Below are 6,014 nucleotides of genomic sequence, written 5' to 3' on the forward strand. Positions count from 1 at the left end.
AAAGAATATGTGATCTTCTTGCTGAACGACCCCAGACTTGCAATTAAATCCAAAACCTTCTTGCTGCAAGGCCCCAATGCTGAGAACTGCACCACCTTGTCACACATTGTGTATAAAATGAATAGCGATAACGACAGTGCATCTGGAAAATATTCGCAGCCCTTTCAATATTTCCACATTTTGTTAAGTTACAGCCTTGTCCGAACTAGAATTAAATTAATCTCTTTCCTCAAAATTTTACACACAAATACCCCATTATGACAATGTGGGTATGTTTTATTTTGGGATTTTGGGAAATTTACTGGAATCAAGAAATCACATTAACATAAATATTCCATATATATATATGGTAGCGTTGCCAGATAAAAGCCACTTCTTAATAAAAGGCAGATGGTAACCTGTCTGGAGTTTGCCAAAAGGCACCTGAGACAAAGGTTGAACTCTGTGGTGTGTTTGCCAGGCATCAAGTTTGGAGGAAACTAGGCACGAATCATCAGCAGGCCAATGCCATTCCTACATGGTGATGATGCATGGTGGTGGCAGCATCATGCTATGGGATTTATTTGCAGCAGAAGGACTGGCAGACTAGTGAGGAAGAGGGAAAGATGAATGCAGCAATGTACAGCAACATCCTGGATGGGAACCTGTTCCAGAGCACCTTGACCTTACACTGGGGCGATAGTTAATTTTTCAGCTGGACAAAGACCCAAAACATATGACCAAGATCTCAAAGGAGTGGCTTCAAAACCACTGTGTGAACGTTCTGGAGCAGAAAGTCCAGACTAGAATTTCATTGAACATCTCTGGAGAAATCAGAAAACAGTTGCACATAAATCTCCCATCCAACCCATTGGAGCTCGAGAAGAACTGCAAAGAAAAATGGGTGAAACTGTGTAAAGATAGTTGAGCCAAGCAGGTTGCATCATATTCAAAAAGACTGGAGTCTGTAATTGTTGTTAAATGTATATCAACAAAGTATTAAACAAAGGCTGTGAATATTTACGTATGTGATTTCTTGTTTTTCCATTTTTAATTAATTTGCAAAAATCTCAAAACCCTTTTTCCACATTGTCATAATGAGATGTCTGTGTGTATAAGTTTGAGGAAGTAGATTATTAAATACAATCTGGAATAAGTCTGTAACATAAAATGAAATAGAAAATAAAGCGCTGTAATTACTCACTGAACAACAGTCAGTAAAGCAATGTTGTACAGTGCTTTTAATATTCATTGACACCGCTAATAACAATAATAATAATAAAAAAAAAACAGCTGTACACAGAAATATCAAACAATAAACAAAAAAACAGAGCTACAGAGTCTGCGTTGTGAGTGACGTTAGCTGGGTTGATTAATTCAAGGAGGAGCTTCAGCAGAAGCCATTGCAGCTGGTGGGACTCTTCAAAGTCCTCAGGAACCAATCTTTTTTCTGCAATCAAGACCTCTCACACAGATACACACACGCACAGACAGAGAAAGAGAGGCAGGAAGGGAGGATAAAACAACTACATCTTCCCAGTGAGTAATCAGTGCAATCAAGGCTGGATTCATTTCGGATGTGGGTGAAATAAAAATAGATACAAGATTGAGAACTCTGATGAAGGATAGACAGGTATAGTAGACAAATAATGGAACTTGGGTATAAGAAAACTAGGTAGGTAGATAGGCTACATCTGAGTGAGATGTGAAAGAGGCAATGCCAAAGCAGAGACAAGTGGCACTTTGGTTTGCAGGTCTGTTGTGTGATGTGTGGAAGGTTGCATTTTGCGGTCTGCACAGTAGTCAGTGATGGTGAAATACTTAGCAGTACCTTTTGCATTCATAAACAATTAGCTGTGATGATGACTGAAGAGCAATAAGAGCAGTATAAGAAATAAGCTTTTATGTATTTTATCGGGGTCTGATGTGAGACAAAAACACAAATAATACAATTCTGAAATGAAAGAAAATGACATCATTTTAAATTTTTTTTCCCCTCAAAATATCTAAAAGTATGGCAAGGATCTGTGATAAATCCGCTTTAAGTGAATATATGGCAGAACCAGCAAAACGAAGACCACAAAGGAGATTTATGGATGTGGTGAAAGAGGACATGGACTTGGTTGATGTGAGGGCAGGGGATGCAGAGGATAGGACTAAATGGAGACAGACTGTGGCAACTCCTGAAGGGAAAAGCCAAAAGAGAAGAAGAAGACAGCTGGAAGTATTTTGGGGTATGTTCCTACAGGCTTTGTACATGTGGAGAGCAAATATTTTTGCTCACTCAACTTTGCAAAATAACTATATTACTGAATGGAAAGCATCTTTGAGCAACAATTTTCAAATCTCGCAACAGATTCTCCATTGCATTTATAGTTTGTACTTCTGTACTTTGACTGAGCCACACTTAGACATATGTTTGACTTGATCTAAACCAGTGTTTTCCAACCCTGGTCCTCAAGGCGCACTGTCCACTGTTTTAGAGGTTTCCCTGCTTTAATGTGCCTGATTCAACTGATTGCACTTCAACAAATGCCTGTTAATTAGTCATCAATTGAAATCAGCCGGACTGAAGCAAGAAAATACCTAAAACAGGGCAGTGTGTCTTGAGGACCAGGGTTGGGATCTAAACTGATCTAAACTATTCCACAGACTGTATGTTCATCCTCAATGTCCTCCTTGGATCCATACCTCAACCCTTTGCTCCAGTCGTTAGCAGCCTCGATTTGGTTTTTCTTCCAGGGATCCCCTATGCTCATCCATGCTCATCTGTCAATGTTGAGCAGATTCTCTGCATTTCCCATAGGGAAATACCCACACATTATACGGAAGAGGATTAGGGCCACCGAAAAAAAAAAAAAAAGCCAAGGTTGAAGCCAAGCAGAGGTCCTCAGGGGAGTCTGTCAATGGTCCCCATTTAGCTTGTTGATGACAAGCTAAATGATTCGGAATTCTTGGGGTTATTTCCTCATACACGAAACAGCCCTCTGCAGCTCATATATCCTCTTCACCTTGTTCTAAGGCCTTTGGTCCCTCTAGACATGAGCAAAGTAAACTGCTTGGAAGGAAAGCCCAAAGTTTCTTGTCTAGATGGTAGACTTTATGGGCTCGTTCAGCTACTGACACCCATAACCTCGTCGATCACAGCTCCGTAAAAGAAGAGAGAAATAAACTTTAGTTTTGCCCAACCTGAATTAGCCATCAGGCCTGCTTTAGATGGAGTTCTCTGTCCTGCTTAAGGACGTCTTGACCTGAGGTTGATTAAAGGTCACTTTCTCATTACACAGTTTGCTTCTTCCATCCTCTGAGCAACTTCACTTCCCTCTATCCTATCCACACAGACTTTGTGCTTTGCTTGCAGCCAAAGGTGCATCTACTACCGAGGTTGTTTTCACTCATTCCCTACTAATGATAGAACTACATCTCTTTTTTGCAAGACTTGAAACAAAAAAAACAAAAAAACACTGCCAGCCAGTCTTCCAGCCATTGCTCTTCAGGAACACTAAGTAAGTTGGGTACTGGAAAAAATACACCCAAAAACATCACCTGGACCACGTGGAGTACTTGGGAAGGTTCTCAAAGTTTGCTTTGACTAGTTAGTTGGCATGTCTTGACTTCTGTCTAGTGTTATGTGTCTTGTTTGTTGGTAAAAGCCTTAAGCAGAGCTTGTAGTCTTAATCACAAAGTGACTTGAGAATCTAAGAAAGGATCTGGTGGGGGAATTTGAGGTATGTTCCAGAAAGGTTGTTTGAGCTCAAAAACGTACAGGAAAACACAAGGAGTCTTGATTGTTGTAACCACCTTGGACAATCAGGCACCACTGAGGACTCCTGTCAGTCCCGATGCGGTAATTGCAAACAGGTGAATCATCAACACAGCATGAGGAGGCCACACTCAGAGAGAATCAGCATCATGAAAGGGGGGAAATAGCACAAGAGCTACAACCATCCTAAAATCATAAGAAAGATGCTGGTGATCTGTTCAGGTCATGCTGAAATTTGTTCAGCATTTTTAAAAATTGTAGCAGGCAGACAATCACACTACCTTAAGGATCGGGATGGAGTAGGGAGTCTCTCCTCTAAGCAGCAATCAGAAGTGGTATTTTTTTATCATGAGTTTTATGTACAAGCTCAGTTAATATTCAGTCTGTTTAAAATGTCTGAGCTGCATCCAGTTTGTTGGGACAATGCGAACAGATTGGGATGATAGGATATTTGCCACATGTCAAATGTTTGCATGTCATCCTCTTGGGGGAGTATCCCTTGACAATTGGTTGAAAAAAATCACAGGCAGTCTGGGTCTTCTTCAATTACTGGTGGCAATGAATCATACTAGGGGGTGTTTTGGGGAAGCTTAGGTGGACCAGGTGAATCTAGTTTGGGCAGTGCCTTGACAACTTTCCATTTTGGTTATCTCTTTATGCCAACAGACACCATTCTATGCAGATCTCCAGCAGTGACAAAGCAAGAATCAAGGTTCACCCCGGACAGGTTGCCACTGATGGGACAACACAGAGACATAGGACAAACAGCCATGCACATACACACTCACAGGGAATTTAAAGAGACCAATTAACCCACTAGGCATGCATTTGTAGTTGGTGTTTGACTTTAAAAGGTCTCATTTGACTCATTTCATAACAGCGAGGGTTACATTTTTAGTATTAAAAAATAATAACAATAAAAGTGGTATTTGCCTGAAAAATTCCATCATTTTCTTTAAATTGTCTTTGATGAGAGCTGTTGTTACAGTAAGACAAAGGGGTGGGGAAAAAGTTGATTTTAAAACATTCCTATGGTGAACAATATTGCATAATACTATAACAGGACTATTAAATTTAACTGTTACACTGAAAATAAATGGGCAGTAGTTCAGCAAAATAAAAATGTTAAAATTTTACTGTGGTAATTTTGACTCCAAGCATTTAGTGAAGTACTGACATAAATAAAGTAAGCAGAAATTTAAAACTTAACGATGCTTTACTACCATTATTAACCCAATGGTTTTGTTTAACTGCTTGAATGTATTTTCCCTCACAATATTAGTATGTTATAATTACAATACAATTGGCTTTTTAAACCAACTCAAGCATTTTTGTTTAATATTTTTCAAGGCTTTAAGGAAGAAAAAGTCCTATTATTATGATATTGGTCTAACTTAACCCACATATCCAGACTGTAAAAAGAAAACAGTCTTTTTCTTAGATTGTAAGGGAAACATTGACAAATAGCTTAACACTTTTTGATTTACAGTTATGATCATAATAATAGCATTGTGTTTAAAAAGGTGAGTAAACTTCACAATTTTTCAAATTGTATTTTAATAAACACAAATACATTGGGGACACTGCACATTCTATTTCAAAGCAAGACAATTGGAAAAAGTAATTGAATATAATATTTTACAGAAAGTTAAAAAATATAATGGCCAAAAAACAGCAGTGTGTCGACATCTTTCTTTACCAATTCAAAAACGTTCCATAAAGACTAAGAAAAGATTTTACTTTCCTGAGAATCATAAATTAATATTTAGTTGCATAACCCCTGTTTCTGATAACTGCTTCACATCTGTGGTACATGGACTGGTGACGTCTGGCACCGGTCAACAGGTATTGCAGCCCAGGGCAACTGTACCACATTCCACAGTTCCTCTGCAGTTCTTGGTATTGCCTCATGAACAGCATATTTATGTCAGCTCACAAGTTTTCTGTGGGATTAAGGTCGGGGAATTGTGCAGGCCACTCCATTACTTGAATTCTGTTTTTCTGTAACCATGACTTTGCTCGCTTGCTGGTGTGTATGGGGTCACTGTCTTGTTGAAACACCCATTTCAAGGGCATTTCCTCCTCAGCATACAGCAACATGACTTCTTCCCGTATTCTGGTGTACTCAAATTGATCCATGATCCCTGCTACGCAACAAATAGGACCAACGCCATAGTACAAGAAACATCCCCATAACATAATGCTTGCACCATCATGCTTCACCACCTTCACTGTGTGCTGTGGATTGAATCCAGTGTTTGCAGCACATCTG

The sequence above is a fragment of the Xiphophorus maculatus genome, chromosome 3 (assembly GCF_002775205.1).
Source record: "Xiphophorus maculatus strain JP 163 A chromosome 3, X_maculatus-5.0-male, whole genome shotgun sequence".
Lineage (NCBI taxonomy): Eukaryota > Metazoa > Chordata > Actinopteri > Cyprinodontiformes > Poeciliidae > Xiphophorus > Xiphophorus maculatus.